Source organism: Crotalus tigris, unplaced genomic scaffold (assembly GCF_016545835.1).
Source record: "Crotalus tigris isolate CLP2741 ecotype Arizona unplaced genomic scaffold, ASM1654583v1 scf7180000024376.1991246, whole genome shotgun sequence".
Classification (NCBI taxonomy): domain Eukaryota; kingdom Metazoa; phylum Chordata; class Lepidosauria; order Squamata; family Viperidae; genus Crotalus; species Crotalus tigris.
In genome coordinates, this window is record NW_024100546.1 from 766,002 (window position 1) to 785,497 (window position 19,496).

At 38.3% G+C, this 19,496-nt stretch overlaps 1 protein-coding gene across 9 annotated transcripts in view; it reads left to right on the forward strand.

The window, feature by feature from the left end:
* TANC1 (tetratricopeptide repeat, ankyrin repeat and coiled-coil containing 1) overlaps positions 1-19,496 on the forward strand; it is a 185,063-nt gene that overhangs the window by 34,431 nt on the left and 131,136 nt on the right. The window contains exon 1 of one of the 9 annotated variants that reach the window (XM_039328418.1): positions 6,121-6,263. The exons of the other annotated variants lie outside the window; for them this stretch is intronic. The gene's annotated coding sequence lies outside the window, so the exon portion shown is untranslated. Of the gene's footprint in view, positions 1-6,120; positions 6,264-19,496 lie in introns of those variants that run through there. 9 annotated transcript variants of the gene reach the window in all.

Sequence of the window (19,496 nt, forward strand, 5' to 3'; positions counted from 1 at the left end):
ACAAACATTTCTGAAACTTCCTCTCAAATAGGAGAGGGAGAATCACTAGACCTAGACATGACTGACATGCCCCTTTCGGAGGATGAGGGGACCGCTCCTGAGCAGATGACAAGCTCTGGCCTCTTTGATCCAGCTCTTCTTAAATCACTTTTGATAAAGGCAGTCTCTACGGTCAATTTGACCTCAGTTCAGGAGGAAAATCCTTCCACAAGCAAGGAGGCAAACCCCCTCTTTGCTAAAAAAGTACCACAGGACAAGTACATTCCTTGTCCTGAGGTTTTTCGCACCTCTGTAGAGGAGCAATGGGTTTCCCTAGCAACGCCACCTGCACCTAACAGCGTGGAAAGGAAGCTATTCAATATGTCTCCTTCCTTTTTGGACATGCTAGATGTCCCCACAGTAGATAGTCCCCTGATTTCATTATTCTCTACTTCTGCGATTCCAGGAGACATGGCGGAGGCCTTGAAACCAGAGGAAAAGAAATTTGAGCACTCCCTCCGTCGTTCCCATATGGCCGCAGCCTGGGCGGCCAAGTCGGCAACATCATCGTCGTTCTTCGCCAGGGCCTGTATTATGTGGCTTTGCGAGCTACAAACCACTGTACCTCCAGATCAGGTCAGAACTCACCAAACTTTGGCCAAGATACTGGCTGCCTCACAATTTATGGCTGACGCCTCACTTCACGCAACCAAGTATGCAGCAAGATCAATTGCGGCCACAGTAGCCTCTCGCAGATTACTGTGGCTCAAAAATTGGAAGACAGACCTAAAGGCCAAGTGGCGTCTATCGACCTCCAAGTACAGTGGGTCACTCTTGTTTGGATCCATTTTGGATCCACATGTAAGTGAGAGTAGGGACAAAAGGAAAGTTCAAGTCCACCCATCACAGAAATTAGACAGGAGAGGTGCTCAGGAATTCCGGAGACAAGGTTTCCGTCCAGGCAGCTCCTGGGACTGGAGACAGCCCTTTCGATCAGGGCAATCCTGGGACTGGTCTAGAGGCTCACGATCCTTCTATTCAAGACAGGATCGCTCCCAGGATCGCCCAAACATGGGAGCCAGAGGCCAATTCCAATCCAGGCGTCCCTTTAGAGGATCGGGAGGCCGACCCTTTAAACGCTCCAAGTGATGCCATGCAGGACACTCCCATAGGAGATCAGTTAGGGAATTTCATCGAGGTCTGGGAGCAGACCACGACCGACGCCTGGGTATTGGAAACAATCAGACATGGCCTAACCTTAGATTTTTGCTCTCCCCCACCAAACCGATTCATCAGATGCCCCATTTCCAGAAAGACACACAAGGCAAGGTTGGTAACCTCGGCCATTGCACACCTCTTGTCAATTCAGGCAATAGAAAGGGTACCAAAGGAAGAGGAAGGAAGAGGATTCTACTCCATCCTCTTCGTGATCCCAAAGACATCAGGAGGGTGGAGAGTGATACTGGACCTAAAAGGCCTGAATTATTATGTAACCTACAGGAGGTTCAAAATGCAGTCCCTAAAATCCATCCTAGCCAGTGTCAGGAAGGGCGACCTCCTATCCTCATTAGATCTCACGGAGGCGTACCTGCATATTCCCATCCATCCCAAATACCGCAAATTTCTCAGATTTACCTACGCACACCGGCATTACCAGTACAGGGCTCTACCCTTCGGACTTTCCTCAGCCCAAGGGTATTTACCAAAATTCTAGCAGTAATAGCGGCCCATCTCAGGTTGATGCCGGTGCGTGTTCAGTTTTATCTGGACGACATTTTGATTCAGTCCAGCTCGCACGAGCAAGCAAAATTAGACCTTCAGACCACAATCCGCATTCTACAGGACCACGGATTCTCAGTCAATCTAGAAAAGAGCCATCTCACTCCCACAAGGAAGCTCCAGCATCTGGGAGCGGTGATAGACTCATCCCAGTGCAGGGTATACCTTTCCCAGGAGCATCGAAGCAGCATCTCGAAGCTGGTCCATCAGCTTCAGAGAGACAAGAGAGTACCTTTGATACAGCTCTCGAAGCTTCTGGGGAAAATGATATCCTGCATAGGCATTGTTCCATGGGCAAGACTCCACTCAAGGGAGTTGCAGTGGTTCCTCCTCCCCTATCAGAGGAGGAACCTCAGTACCTCCAGCAGGAGGGTCTTACTGAGATCACTGAATTGGTGGATATCGCCCATGATGCTCATAGGAAGCATATTCAGGGAACCGAACCGGGTCACGCTCATGACAGATGCGAATCTATTCGGATGGGGAGCCCATCTGGAAACTCAGATAGCGCAGGGCCAGTGGAATCAGTCGGACCTCACTCACAGCATCAATTGGCTGGAACTTCGGGCCATTCACCTGGCTCTACGTCAATTCTCCCACCTAGTAACGGGAAGGCACGTTCTCGTCCTAACCGACAACGTAGCAGCAAAGGCCCATGTCAACAAGGAGGGAGGAACACGATCCGTGGAACTGATGCAGGAGGCATCAGCTCTGGCTCGGTGGGCGGAAGCAAAATTGGGTTCCATCAGAGCGGAACACATCTCAGGGGAGGCAAATCTCCAGGCAGACTCCCTGAGCAGAGCCAAGGTGGACCAGGCGGAATGGCGTCTGGATCCGGCTCTGTTCGAGGAAATCTCCCGGAGGTTCGGGCGACCGCACCTGGACCTATTTGCCACTCTGAAGAACACGCAACTACCCAGGTTCTTCTCCAGATTCCCGACTCCGGGAACGGACGCTCTCAGATGTCGATGGCCGGCGCAACCCCTGTACGCCTTTCCACCACTCCCATTAATACCGGCAACCATACGCAAGTTGATCCTGGAAGGTGCAGAAGTACTCTTGATTGCTCCACACTGGCCACGGCGTCCGTGGTTTGCCGACCTTGTGGATCTCTCAATATCACCCCCGTGGAAGATTCCCCCGGACCGAGTAAGACTCAGTCAGGGCAAGCTTCTAAATCCAGACCCTCAATGGCTACAACTAGCCGCTTGGCATTTGAGCGGTAGAGTTTAGCCATGCAATCCTATTCCTCAGGGGTGATATCGATCATTCAAGCATCGAGACGACCTTCGACAAACAGGATCTACGACGCTACATGGAGGGGGTTCTGCAGGTGGTGCTCTCTACATCACCTAGATCCAATTTCGGTGATTATTCCCAATATCTTAGACTACCTATTAGAAGGTCTTAATAAGGGCCTATCAGTCAACACCATTCGTAGACAGGTAGCGGCCCTCTCAACTGTCCTTTCCTGTGACAATTCAACTTCTCTGTCGCAACATCTGGCGATTAGCGCCTTTTTAAAGGGAGCAGTCAATACTAAGCCTCCTGTTATACACAGATATCCTTCTTGGAACTTGTCTAAAGTTCTTCAAGCCTTGACATCAGCACCTTTTGAGCCTCTCGACTCATGCTCTCTCCATCACCTATCATTAAAGGTAGCCTTTCTAGTGGCTATCACTTCAGCGAGAAGAATCTCGGAACTAGCAGCATTATCAGTCAGGAAGGATCTCTGTACCTTCTTCAAGGACAAGGTGGTCCTCAGACTGGACCCTGCATTCATTCCGAAGGTAAACAGCATCTTCCACAGATCTCAGGAACTGACCCTTCCTGATTTCTGTCCGAATCCCAGACATAGGCTAGAACACAGATGGCACAAGCTGGATGTGCGTAGAGCGCTGTGTTACTACGTAAAGCGCACTTCGTCTTTCCGTAAGATGGAAACTATTTGTTTCCTTCCAACCATCAACTATGGGGAAGAAGGTATCATCTTCTACCATAGGAAGGTGGATCAGAGCTTGTATAGCCCAAGCCTACGTCTCTCAGGCAATTCCAGTGCTACCACAGGTAACTGCTCATTCAACGCGCAGAGCGGCCACATCAGCAGCGTGGTCCACACAAGCCTTGGTGGAAGAGATTTGTAAGGCCGCAACTTGGTCTTCTCCCTCCGTATTCGTCAGACATTACCGTTTAGACTCCTTTGCGGCAGCGGAGGCTGCCTTTGGAAGAAGAGTGCTACAGCAAGTTGTCTCTGCTCAGGATTCAGTGGCCTAGACGCTCCCTCCCAGGGGGACATGAGGGCTTTGGTATGTCCCATCCAGTGGACTCTACAGCCATCCTGCTGGAGAAGGGGCGTTGTCTTACCTGAACGCCTTTTCTCAGCAGGATGATGTAGAGTCCACACCCTCCCAGGTATTAGGTCTAGGCAGGCATTGGACAAGGAGCTACTGTATAGAATTCAACAAACAACTCTTGTCTCAGTCAAAACTGGGGTCACGCCCAAAGGAAGGGTGTGGCCAAAGTTTTTACCCAGTCTGTCGGGCGGGAAGGCTGTCATAGAACCCATCCAGTGGACTCTACATCATCCTGCTGAGAAAAGGCGTTCAGGTAAGACAACACCCCTTTTCCCCTTTTCTGTGTCCTTATTTGAGTATACAATGGATTTCTTTGAATATATAATGCTTCTTTTTTTCATTGCTTTCCCTATCTGTGAAATGATTTGGGTTTATTCAGAGTAATGAGCACAAATAAAATTGTTATATATTTGTTTTATATGGGGGGGGGGCAATGGGCATATTCCTAGAAATTTAATTAAAAATCTTGCCTCTGAAGACAAGATAGAAGAGGTGGTTGGGAGTGGGGCGGGGATAAAACATATTTCGATTTGTTGTAGTTGAGGATTGACATAATGTGCTGTTGGCAGTCTTGTCCTAGCACTGCCTCCAAAAACAAAGCAATTAATTTGGCAACGTCAAGACTCCACATCTAATATCTTCCTTTGGAATCAGCAAGATTGTCTGTCACCTGGACATTCCTTTCTCTTTTTCCGTTGTGTGCTTTAGGCCTTGCTTTTCAAATATGTGCTTTGTTTTGCAGCTTTGTTACTGAAGTCTGCAGTAGAGTAGAACATTTTTCAGTTCATCAAAATATATGTGGGAGTTTGCATTCTGCATTTTGGAGACGCTTCCTCCCTTTGCTCCTGTCTTTGGATAGCAATGTGCTTGTTGAGGCTCCCCCCCCCCCAATTGGTAGCACAAAAAGACTTTTGTTTAGAAATCCTTTTAGGCTTATTTCAAAGCGCTGTTAAGGAAATATGTAATGTAGTATGAAGAAAGCCTCTACTGAATTAGGAGAGAAGGCTACAATGCCATCCTGGTATTTTTGATATTCTGCTATCCAAAATGATACATTGAATGAGGATTCATTTTGAAGTTATGGAATGTGTGTTTTGTGGAACTCACAATACTCCAATTCTGTCAGTTGAACCATTTATCCTTTTAATATCATGTAGCTCCCCCATTCACTTAGGTCTGTGTTTTAGTTATTTACCACTGCAGTATCCTTTAGATGTAGGAAGATCAAAGAAGGCACTATTGCTATGCTATCGTTAATTTTCTGTTTGATATTCATCCTCCATAGTGATTAGTAGTGACAGTGCCACATACTCTCTTTTTTTTTTTCCACCCAGGCAATGCAACAAGGAGTCTGCTGTAGTATCTTCAAACAGACCTGCTGTTCCTTGCAGTAATTCAGCAGAGGATTTTCAAGCTGTCATGCTATATACAGCAGATGCACAAAACCGTTGATTTACTCATACTCCCTCTCTCTCACACTCCTTCAGAAAATACCAGAAGTCATCTGGGCTGTGTTTAAATTAAACAAATATTAATGCGTTCAGGGAATTCTGCACTCTTGAGTGTTTTTCCTCTCATTTTATATATGGTTTCCAGAAATTATATTAAAATGAGTCTGTATTTTTCTGGTAATTACAACAAAGATTTGTTTTGTTGTGTGTTTCTGAGACCAATACCGGGGAAAATTGTAAATCAACAGAAAGCAATGTTCCCAGAATTATTAAATGCACCAAAACCAAAACTGATCAGTAGTTATGCAAGACATCTGGCACATTAGTTTATATCAGGTGTCTGCGATATTTTTTGTATTGAAAACCACCCTCTGTTTTTACAGGGCTGCTCAAAAAGAAAAAAGAAAAAAAAAAGAACAGGGCCAAGACAGACAAATTCAGAATAACAATTAATTCAATAAAATGGAGCTAATTAAAATATAATTAATAAGATTACTACCCTTAAAAAAAACTTTCCTGTTCTGTCATCTTTAATAGGATGTTCAGTCTAGCACCAATGTTGGGAGAAATTGGACCACAATTACAGTTTTTGGGTTAGTACTGTATTGCCTACAGTCCTGAGGTCTTGGATTGTGCAGATCCGATTACAAGTTCAGAGGATTGTGTTCTGTTTGGCCAGAGATTTCAACACCATCCTAAGGTATCTTATAAGAGGAGCATGATCAGGGGCAAAGTGTCTCCAATGCAGACTTTATTGATAGATTTGACAAAAGTGGTTAAAAAAAAGTGAGCAGCATTGAAACATTTTTACATGGCAGCATCATTTTTGCATGGAATTAGTCCATGTTTCATTTAATTTACTTCCCTTTCAGTATTATCCATCCAAGATAGTGGGATTCAGAAGAAGAGCAAGTTTTTCCCCCACTTTATTCATTTATTTGCTCAGTGAATTACCTTCATTTGTACGCTTTCTTTCTACTCAAATGAGTACAATGCATGAGGAGTACAAGGTTCCTCAAGGCATGAAGAAAGATACTACACTGTTAGTAATATTAATACTGTAATAGTAATGTGAAAATTAAGACTAAAACATTCATCAATTGAAATGCTGACCAAGAGATGCAAAGAATTTCAAGCATTTAAGTATGTTCATTAGCCACAGTTGAAAATATCGTATTTATTTTGTTACATAAATGTGGATTGTTCTAAAAAGTGAGTTGATTACCTGTAATGAGCATATTTTATTGAATCCTGCTTAGAATAGATCATTGTAACTAATAAGTAGTTAATTACTCCTTCATGGTTAAATAAAAAGTTCATTGATTTCAAAGCTCTGTTTGAATTCAGCCCCTTAAGAATTTATCTGAAATTTTCTCATTTATAGTAAGTTATATGTAATGTAAAGATTTAAAAAAAAAAAAAAATTAAAGAGTTGTATTTGGAAAGTTACCATCCATTGTCAAAATTGTATAATGTTTTGCTTTTTTAAAATTAGTTTTATGCAATATTGCTGTAGACTGTATAAGTCAGTGGTTCTCAATCTGTGGGTCGGGACCCCATTTGGGGTCGAACGACCATTTCACGGGGGTCGCCAAACAACACAGTCCACCATTTTTCCCCCTTTTCCTTAGCTGTGCTACTTCCTTTTATTCTATTGGCTTTTGAAAGCCAATAGAATAGACTCTCTTGAATAGAGTCTAATTCTATTGGCTTTCAAAAGCCAATAGGAATTGTCCAGGCTGTCTCTGCCCTGCTGAGCCCGCCAAAAGTCCCATTCTGCAAACGGTGCTGCACCAGTTGAGTAGTCCTCGACTTACGACTGGTTGAGTAGTCCTCGACTTACGACTGGTTGGGGGTCGCGGCATTAAAAAGGTTGAGAACCACTGGTATAAGTGATCACGTAAGGAGAAACATGTATGAAAAGATGGGGGTATTGAAATCTTATAAATTTCAACTTAACTGTCTTCCATTAACAGACAATTCAGGCTTCTTCCAATATTTCTGATTAACTTGTTTCTAAAATCAGGCTAGGTAGCTTATGCATATTTTACATATTTGATGTTATTTGCATAACAATACAATTTATACTTTTATATCACATGTCAATTTATGTTATTTGTATAATTAATTACACATATTTTATAGATTTCCTCATCTGATTTATATTCTTCCTTTCTTTTAGAGATTCTGGGGTGGTATCTAAAACACTTCTGCTTCCTTTTTTCCATACAGCAATTGTGTGAAATTGTTGGACTAAGAGAAATAAAGAGACCATCACACAGCAAGTTTTCATGGCTGACAATAGATTCAAACTTAATTCTCCTTGTCCTAGTCCAGCACCTTATTTGTTACACTGCCCTGGCTTTTAAATTACATACATAAACAGAATTGATACAAATGTTAATTAAATAAATTACATAAAATAATCACATTAATTATGTACATTACAAATTATTTCCTTCAGATTCAACACATAGTTTGGTTTAATGGATGCACTCTCCCCATGTCTTGTTAAATTTAATTTAACAGAGAGGAAATTGGTTTTAATGATATTTGAGGGAATTGTATTATTCATTCTCAAACTGCCCACTGACCAGGTACATAGTGGTAATTGTCGATTCCTGCAATAAAACTGTATAAGATAAAAGATGGATTAGTAAATTATGTAATCAAGCAGGGGAGATGGTACATCAGAATGAAGGAAAACAATGGGTAACATATGAATTCTATAAAAATCTTTATAAAGAAGATGAAAAGGTTACTGAGGAAAGAATATCACAATATCTTATGAAAGCGGACTTACCGAAGGTTCCAGAAGAATCCCAAAATATATTAAATAAAGATATAACAGTCCAGGAAATTATAGAAGCAATTAAAAAGCAAAAAAGAAATGAAACACCTGGCCCTGACGGATTACCGTCCGAAATATATAAGAACCTCCGAGAACTTTTGGCCCCAACCCTACTGGACATATTTAATGATGTACTAAATATAGCAAAAACCCTAAACTCATGGAAAGAAGCAAACATCTCACTAATTCCTAAAGAAAACTCTGATTTGGCCTGCATTAAAAACTATAGGCCCATCTCTTTATTGAACACGGATTATAAGATTTTCATGACCATAATGGCAGAAAGATTAAAAAAATATTTAGTTGAATTTATCCATACCAACCAAAATGGCTTTTTGCCTAAAAGACAAATTAGACATAATGTTAGGATTATACTAGACATCTTAGAATATTATGAATTACATAGCGAAAAACAAATAGCTTTGATTTTTGGTGATGCTCAGAAAGCGTTTGATAATGTTAAATGGAATTTTATGTCGACTCAAACAGATGAAATTTGGGGAAAAAATTATAAACATGTTTAAAGCAATCTATTCCAAACAAGAAGCAAAAGTAATCATAAATGGAGAATTAACAAATAGCGTCCAAATACAAAAAGGCACGAGACAAGGTGATCCACTGTCTCCGCTATTATTTATTCTTTCTTTAGAATCACTCACAAGAATAATTCGAAAAGATAAGTTGATTAAAGGATTAGAAAGCAGAAAAGAGACATTTAAATTATAGGCTTATGCAGACGATTTAGTTTTCATTCTGGAAGACCCCTTAGAATCTGGAATAAGATTATTACAGGTGCAGGACTTCCGGTGGTTAAAGCGGCGATGATGGCGGCTACTTTGTAGCCATCCTTCTGAGACGGTGTCAGATCCGCGGAGCACAGCGTTCATCAGCTGGCTCGCGGTTCGAAATCCCCTTCCCGGGCGAAGGAAAGGGGTAGAGACTGCATGAATAGAGGTAGAACCTCTTAACCTTCCCTGGATTTTTTTTTTAGGGGGGTAGAAAGAGTGCTCCCTCGGAGTTCATTGCCTTCTCCGCCTCTCAGCTGTCTTTGCTTCTTCAGAAGCAAAGCGAAACGCCGCTACCATCTCCGCACTCAAAGCTGCTTGGTGAGTGACTTTTAAAGCGGACAGAACTGTTTAAAGGATTTTACTTAGAGTTAGAGATTTATTTTCTTTATTTTTTCTTTTTAGTATAAGCTGACTTTTCTTTTCTTTTTTTCACTTTCTTTTCTTTGGGCGGAGAGTGAGAGTGAAAGTAAAATGGCGTTTTGAAAGTTTTTTTTTTCCTATCTCCGGAAAGAAAAGACGGACTGATTGAACCGTATGCTCAACATTGTTTTTTTTTCTTAAGCCTTTTTTTTCTTTTAAAGTGCCTTGGGAGTTTTTACTTTTATTGTATTTTTTCTGGTTTTTTATTTGTAAGGATTTAAGTACTTTTTTCCCTTTTTTAAGAAGAAAGAAAGATAGTTTAAAATGGCTTCAAAGAGACAACCAGCTTCTATAGTTTCTAAGGTGATTTCTTCTCCTGTTACTGCAACTGTTCAACAACAACTTAAAGTAACACCACCGGTGCAACAACCTAAGGCTATATCTCCACCTTCTCCTCCCCCATCAGGCACATCTGCACAAGATTTTAAGGATATAATGGGAAAGGCTGTGTCTTAATTTAGGGAGGAAGTGAAGCAACTTCTGGAACAGAGCAAATCTGAAACTAAGGAAGAATTGAAGAAGGAAATGAAGGAGCTTTATGTACAGAATAATACTATCTTGAGGGAAGATACAGTCTCAGCTTTATCTGGATTGGCTTCTGTGGTTGTGAAGCTGGACTCCAGAGTGGAAGAAGTCGAAGAAAAGTAGAATTTTTGGATTATAAATTTCAAGATATGGAAAAAAAAGTGGAAACCTCACAAGATGATATTCTTATGTTTCAGTACAGACAGATGGAACATGCCTTGAGAATCAGAGGCCTTAAAGAAGATAAGAATCAAGATCTGATGGAAATGGTGATCAATGATTTGGCTGTTGTTCTGAATATAGATAAAGATGAATTACGTGGAGAAGTGGAAAAAATCTACAGAGTTAATTCTTGGATTGCGAAACAGAAGAATTTGCCTAGAGATGTGGTGATCTATTTTGCTAAGAAGTCTCTGCGTAATCAGATTTTACAAGCTTTTTATAACAAAAGATTCCAGATTGCTGCTCAAGATATTATTATTTTAAAGGAAATCCCATCCAAAATCTTAAGAAGCAGAAAAGATTTTGCTTTTTTAGCAAATGAACTCAAAGCAAGACTGATTTCATTTAGATGGGAGATTCCGATGGGTATTGTTTTGAGCCATGCGGGGACATGTTATACACTTAACACAGTTGCTAAAGCTAAAGAATTTTATAATACGGTCCTGGGTGCAGGCTCATCCTCATCTACTCAGAGAGCCTTGAGTGATAAAGAGGTGGAACAGCAGTCTGAGGGATCAGGCTTGATGGCTGCTGGGCAGGTGGAATGGATGCGTCAAGCAGAGGTTAAAGAATAGAGAATGACCCGTGCAGCATATAAACGTAAGGAAAAGGAACAACAGAAGAAAGAAGCTAAAGAATCTGCTCATCAGATCGTTTCGATGCCGGTGGGAGGAGCAAGACCCAAAAGTTCTGCAACACATTCTTCAGTAGCAGATCTTGAGGGAATCTTCTCCAGGCTCCTGGTTGAGGGACATGGCAAAGTTCCTGACCTGGAATGTTAACGGTTTAAACATCCCCCAGAAGAGGAAGAAAATCTTTCATTATCTAAAGCAACATAACAATGACATTATTTGTTTGCAGGAAACTCATATTTTACTTAAAGATCAAAAATACTTAGTTAACCCTCGCTTGGGATCTCATTTCATATCGCCTGCCCCTGGGAAAAAAGGGGGTGTGGTAATTTATGTTAAGCAAAATTTACCAGCTTTTTGGTAGAATCAGATCCCCAAGGAAGATATGTTATGGTTGAACTTGGTTTATATGGTAAGAAAATACTTATTGTGGGACTGTATGCACCAAACCAGCAACAGGAACAATTTTATAAGTTGTTACATCAGAAAATAACTGTTGGACTATAGGTCTGTGATATTAATGGGAGACTGGAATGGTGTTTTAGATACACAAAAGGACAAAAAAGGTTCTTCTATTTTTTTCAAACAGGCTAAACTACCTAAAGCCTTTTTTGAATTGAAAGAAGATTGGGAACTGAGAGACTATTGGCGCGAACGTAATCAAGAGGAAAGAGACTTTACCTTTTTCTCAGACAGACACAAATCCTTTTCAAGGATTGACTTTTTTTTGATTACAACAGATTTATATAACAGGGTGAAGAATATCAAAATCTTTCCTAGGACATTGACAGATCATAGCCCAGTTTGGATGGAATTGGTCGCTGAGAAAGAAGAGAGGAGATCCTGGAGGTTGAATGAGAATTTATTTAAACAAGAAAAAAATGTTCAAAAACTAAAGGAATGTTTAAAGGAATATTTTGCTTTAAATATGAATAAGGGAACATCAATGTCAATGGTATGGGATGCAAGTAAAGCCTTTATGCGTGGGATTTTGATAAAAATGAACAATTTTCATAGACAGAAGCAGACTCAGAAACGTAAAGAATTAGAAGATGAGATTAAATTAAAAGAGAAGCTTTTAATTTCAAATCCTTCAGATGAAAAGGTGAAAGGAGCTATAGAATTGTTAAAAACACAATTTAATATGTTGATGGCTGATCAAGCTGCAACCAACTTATTGTTCATGAAACAAAATACATTTTGTAATGCTAACAAACCAGGGAGATGGTTGGCTTATCAGTTAAGAAAGAAACAGAGACAGAGAATTATAGACAAAATAAATTATAATGGAAAATTGGTTTATCAGAAAGAATTGATAAAGAAATCTTTCTTAGATTATTATCAAAAATTATATAAGAGTACTAATGTACAAACTACAGATATAAATAATTACTTAAGTAAAGCTAATTTTCCTAAATTAACAGAAGATCAGAAAAAAGAGATTAACGGTTTAATTATCAATGAGGAAGTTGTGACAGCTATTAAGCAATTGAAGTTAGGCAAGGCGCCGGGTACGGATGGTTTGACGTCTATTTATTATAAAACTTTAGTAGAAGAGATGACCCAACCGTTATGTGAGCTTTTTAATAATATATTACAGGGCTTAGAGATCCCTCCGTCATGGCGTAATGCTTTTATATCTTTGATTCCAAAAGACGACCAAGATCTCACCTTGCCTAAGAACTATAGGCCTATATCTCTTTTAAATGTGGATTATAAAATTTTTGCAAAAATCATAGCCAATAGGTTCATGGGGGTTTGGCAGCAGCTTATACATAAGGACCAATCGGGTTTTATAACTGAAAGGTATATGAAAAATAATGTTAGACAAATTATTAACTTATTAGAATATTTAGATAAAAACAACCAAGTCCCTGCAGGGCTGATATTTTTGGATGCTGAAAAAGCCTTTGACCAGTTGAACTGGCAGTTTATGTTATGTTTAATTAAGGAGATGAATTTTGGACAAAATATATTACAAGTTTTATCTAATATATATCAAAAACAGACTACTCAACTTATTGTAAATGGGGGTTTATCAGAGGTTTTTACAATAGAAAAAGGTACAAGACAGGGATGTCCATTATCTCCGTTATTGTTTGTTTTAACATTGGAAATTTTGTTAATTAAAATTCGGGAGTCTCAAGAAATAAAAGGAATAGAAATTAATAAAAAAGAATATAAGTTAAGAGCTTTTGCAGATGACTTGGTTGTTACTTTGTATCAACCTACTTATTCGGTAGTTAAATTATTACAACTGATTCAGCAATATGGGTGTGTCTCGGGTTTTAAAATTAATAATAATAAGACTAAAATATTACCAAAAATATGACTAATTGTGATAAACAGACTTTGGTCAATTTAACAGATTTTGAAGTTGTTGACAAGGTAAAATATTTGGGGGTTACACTATCTGCTTCTAATGCAAAACTGTATAAAAATAATTATGAAAAGTTGTGGATTGGGGTACAGAAGGATTTAATGAATTGGAATAATTTACAGTTATCTCTTATGGGTAGAATTGCAGTTATTAAAATGAATGTTCTGCCAAAGTTTCTTTTTTGTTTCAAATGTTACCTATTTTAAAGAATGAACTTAACCTAAATGAATGGCAGAAAGGTATTAATAAATTTATTTGGGCAGGGAAAAAACCAAGGGTCAAACTTAAAATTATGCAAGATTTCCGTGAGAGAGGTGGACTCAGGGTACCAAATTTGAAATTGTATTATGATGCGGTGGTACTAACATTGATTAGTGATTGGGTGAATTTAACAAATGTAGAAATACTCCATTTGGAAGGCTGGGATTTACTTTTTGGATGGCATGCCTATTTAATTTTTAATAAAAAAATGGACCGGGTTTTTAAATCTCATAAGAATTTCTTTGCTTAGGGTGTGGAGGAAATATTATAGAAGTGATTTTAAAATACCATTATGGGCCATACCTTGGCATGTGATAGAGGGAATAAAGAAAGGAGTCAAGATGGATACGGTTTCTTATATACAATTATTTAGATGGGATGGTCAAAATTGGCAGTTAAAATCTTCAGAAGATTTAACACATGAAAATCTTACTTATTCATGGTTTCAATATAGACAAATAGTGGATAGATGGAAGACGGATTGTAATATGGGATGGCTTAGAGAAGATGAAAATCTCATCAAACAAGTAAGGGATCAAAGACCAACCCATATTAAGAGGGTTTATGGGGTTTTAGTGGAAATGGATTCAGAATCTGAATTAATTAAAGATTGTATGATTAAATGGGCACAAAATATTGGTGAACCAATTTTACTGGATACTTGGGAACTTATTTGGGTGAGGAATGTTAAATTCACACAAGCACAGAACTTAAGAGAGAATTTTTATAAAATGTTTTATAGATGGCACCTTGATCCAAAGAAAATGTCCATTATGTACCCTGATCTACAGCCTAAATGTTGGAGATGTGGTTGTTTGGATGCTACTTATTTTCATATTTGGTGGTCGTGCAAAAATATAAAAGCCTTTTGGATTAAGATATGGTGGAATATTCAAAGAATTTTTAGAAGGAGGGTAAAATTTACCCCGCAATTATTTTTATTAGGTATTATTACTGACTGTGATGCTAAGGAAGTTATACTGATGCTAAATTTGATCACAGCCGCTAGGCTGTTAGTTGGACAATATTGGAAGAAGGATTCTTTGCCTACTTTACAAGAGTGGTTTTATAAAGTTTCGTATTTGGCAGAAATGGCAAAGATTACGGCTTTCTTAAAGGAGCAATCTCAAGAGAAATTTTTTGTTGTATGGGAAAAATGGATAAATTTTATTCAACACAATTTGAATATGGAAAAATATTTAGCTTTTTCATAATTTGTATTGATTGCTTTTTTTTTCTTTTTTCTTTTGTTTCCGTCTTATGAACTTTTATTTTATTCTTTTTTCCTTCTTTTTTCTCTCTCTCTTTCCTTTTTCTTTTTTCTCTTTTTTTTAAGTATTTTTTTTTCTTAATGCTTATATCATATATATATATTATTAATTATTTTATAAGTTGTAAATGTTGTTTAAGTTTTTTTTTAACAAATTTTAAATAAGCCTATATTCAGTTCTGGGAAGTTCGGGGAGGGGGGAGGGAGGGGTGGGTTTGGGAGGGATTGGGTGAGGGTTGTTGTTTATTTGTAAAACTTTTTAAAAATTTTCAATAAAAAAAAAGATTATTACAGGTGCAGGAAAATTATGGAAATGTTGCAGGGTTGAAGATCAATAAAGAAAAAACTAAAATGTTAGTTAAAAACATGTCCAATTTACAAGAAACTGAGCTAGTAGAGAAAATCAATATCCAGACATCTAAAAGAGTAAGGTACTTGGGGATCCAACTGTCGGCAAGATGTATTACACTCAAAAGAGAAAATTATGATAAATTAATAGATCAAATTATTAGACAGATGGAAAAACTTGCAGCTCTCCTTTATGGAGAGAATAGCAACAATCAAGATGAATATACTTCCCAAATTACTCTTTTTATTCCAATGTGTACCAATTAGGCAAGGATTTTTTTGAAAATTTAAACAGAATTACATCCAAATTTATCTGGCAAGGTAGAAAACCGAGAATTAAATTAAAATTATTACAGGGTGCAAAGGAAAGAGGAGGGCATGGCCTCCCGAATTGGGAAAAATATTATCAAGCAGCAATATCGGTATGGATAAAGGATTGGATACACTTAAGGAACAGAAGGCTACTGGCATTAGAAGGCCATGACATGCAAATAGGGTGGCATGCCATAATGTGGGACGGGAAATATAAGGCTCATCAGTACTTTCAGAATCACCATATTAGACGGACACTATTAGACATGTGGATAAAAATTAAAAAAAAATAATTATATAGAAATTCCCAATTGGCTATCCATATTAGAGATATTCATGCACCCCAAATTCATAAATTTAGGAAGAGTAATCACATATAAAGATATTTTGGACGAGAATGGAGACCTGAAAACAAGGAAAAGATTATTAGAAAATGGTATAGAGTTGGAATGGTGGGCATACTTACAAATACAATCGCGATACAGAAAAGACAAAAAAGAACCAGGGATAAAATTAGAGCATACACAATTAGATAAAATCCTTCTAGGAACAGAAGATCAAATGAGAAAAAAGATATATCAATATTTATTAGAACAAGATTTATTAGAAGAACAGGTAAAAGAAACAATGTTAATATGGAGCAAAAATTTTGGTTACAGTATTGACCTAGATAATTGGCAATCATTAAGGGATAGAAACGAGATAAATGCTAGCTATCTCATATAAAGAAAATCCATACAAGACATTTTATAGATGGCACCTTCCCCCTACAAGGCTAGCAAAAATAGATTAAAAAACCTCACTGACATTCTGGAAGTGTAGAAGGCTTCCAGGGACTTACTGTCACATGTGGTGGGAATATTCAAAAGTGCAAAATTTTTGGCATCAGATAAAAAATTGGTTAGAAGGAATACTATTACAAAAAATTGATTTAAACCAGAAACCTTATTAGGGATTATTAATGATAAACTCAGCAAAGCATCTTTCGACTTACTATTGCATATTTTAACTGCAGCAAGATTGGCATACGCCCAAAAATGGAAAAGAAAGGAAATCCCCACTGAAGACGAAATAATAAATAAAATCTTATCCTGCGCCAAAATGGACAGGTTAACTCTAGAGATTAAAAATAAAACTGAAACAGAGTATTATGAAATTTGGAAGAATTTGTATGGTTGGTTAGAGATGATCACTGAGATGATTATCGATTGATTAGTTGATATCGTAAGGACTTCTTCTATATTAGGACACAACTGAAAGATACGTAAATACGTTGACGACTGAAAGATGGTTTACCAAAAAAATTATAGATGTTATATGTACAGTTTGTTATACTCTGTCTTGTTATAGAATGAATTTTAAGTGTCTGTTTTTCTTTCTGTAACATAAGGTAATACTAATAGCAGTGTTGTAGCCAGGGAAGTTGAATCATGTCCACTTCTGTTTTTAAATGTACATTTAATAAAATTTGAATTAAAAAGAACTGTATAAGCCATGGCCAAGATTCTACAAAAAGTGAAAAACCAATAGTGTGGAATTCTAGATTTAAAAAGTAGATGTTCTGTAAAAAGTGAAAGTGGTGGTTTTTTACAGTTATTTGTTCAGATGTTACCCTCTCTCGACTTAATGGATAGAGGATGTGCTTTACCAAAAAGCTTAATGCCAGAATGATGGGATTGCAAAGGGACTCTCTGATGGATAAATAATTTTTTTTTTTACAAAATGCAAATATTGAGTAAGGATAGGAAATAGAATCAAGCTTTGGAATATTTCTGACAGCTGAGGTTTAGTTGATTGAGATATTGGGGAAGGTTCAATAGTAGATTCTCCAGGAAGAAAAAACTCAAACAAAAACAGAACAAATCAGAGAAAGGATATGAGGTGATTGGTGATGCCTGTGTAATGATTTGCATGGATCAACTAGATGGATTTTCCTATGCTTCATGCCAACTAGACCAGGGGTAGGCAACCTTGGCTCTTTTATGACTCATGGACTTCAACTCCCAGAATTCCTGAGCCAGCATGGCTCAGCTTGGAAACCTCTCCCTTTCCCCTCAGCATGGCTGACTCAGGAATTCTGGGAGTTGAAGTCCACTAGTCATAAAAGAGCCAAGGTTGCCTATCCCTGAACTAGACTTTCAAAAAAAACTAGAAGAAATAGCAAATATGGGAACAATAATAATATTCAATACCACATAAGCAATTTTACCTGCTCTCCACCTCCCCCCACTATTTGATAAATTATAAAGTAAGAGAAAAAAGTAGAAGTGCTTATTAGATTCCCTTTTTTTAAAAAAAAATATCTTTTTCTGTGTAGTGACAATATTTACCGACTCATATGTTTTCCATTCTTTACTTGTTACATACAGTATCTCATCGGTGTTTTTAAAACAGAGAAATATTCCTTAAAATATTATGTGCTTCTTGATAAAAGATCCTCATTTTATAAGACCACTTTTTACAATGTTTCTATGTGGATGTTAAATTGTAACTCCTGAACAGCATTCTGAGAAAAGCTGTAGGAATCATGTGATTCCTCTTTCAATATCTATTATAATGTAACTAATGGCACCAATCAGGAAAAATCACCATGCAAAAAAAGATTTTATTGATTGGTGCAAAAGCACAAATGTCATATCTATGTGTTGATATGTCTGCTGAAGTAATATATCCTTGTAGCTTTTTCTGGTAAGATTTTTGCCAAACCAAACAATGAATAGCCATGCTTTTAAGTTAAAAGATGAAATACAGTTTAAAAAAAGAATATTTAAATCCCCTTTTATTAGAGTAGGCCTACCTTATACAGGCAATCCTTGTTTAGCATTGTTCTCGTTACAGTGGTGATGAAAAAGTAGCTTTGCAACCAATGCTTGTGTTGTATCTTTGCAGTGTATCTCTCTTTTTGTCTCCCTTGTGTTCACCATTACAGTCAGTTAGTATGCATTGTCCTGTGTCTGATCCTGGTCTAACTGCAACAAGTGTACTGTATGACCTTAATTGATTAGAACGTGGCAGCTGGCTGCCATTGCTGCCTGACCCCAACAAGACCCTGATCAGTTTCACACTGCTTCCTAAGTGGCTTATGGCTGGCATCCATGAAGGTACTAGGCAAACAGCTGGCACTAGCGGATTGTTTTCAACATGTATTCCCCATTGTGTGCCTATTTACTCTCTTGTAATCCCTTCCTCTTCAGTGAATGTAAATACGAACATTAATTTCCTTCTTGCTAATTATCCCAGGACCAGCATTCTACAGGGCAGAGGAGTGGGGTGGGGGGTAAAGGCTATTAGATTTGCTGTTTTATCCTTGTTTGACAGGTTTCAGAAACTTTCCCCACCATTTGGGTTAACCCACCTTTTTGGGGTCATATCCTTTTGATGTTGGTAAGCAAAGAAAGTTGAAGTAAAATTATAAGCACAGTTGTGGTCATGTGATGTTCACTTAGCAACCATTTTGCTAGAAAAGAGAAGGTGGCAACCATCAGCAAGGTGGTGATAAGTGCATCATTGGGATACATTAAAGAATAGATTGGAGATCTATTGTCCTGAAGGCAGGACAAGAAGCAACGGGTGGAAAGTAATCAAAGAGAGAAACAACCTAGAACTAAGGAGAAACTTCCTGACAGTTAGAACAATTAACCAGTGGAACAACCGACCTCCAGAAGTGGTGAATGCTCCAACACTGGAAGTTTTAAAGAAGAGACTGGACAGCCATTTGTCTGAAATGGTATAGGATTTCCTGCCTGAGCAGGGGGTTGGACTAGATGACCTCCAAGGTCCCTTCCAACTTTATTATTATTATTATTATGGATCATCGCACAGTCAGCCAGATGTTCAGACTGGATTTGGCATTTTGTCTACCTATCGAGACCTTACCCAGGACCTGGGATGATGATGAAGATGATGATGATGATGATGGTGATG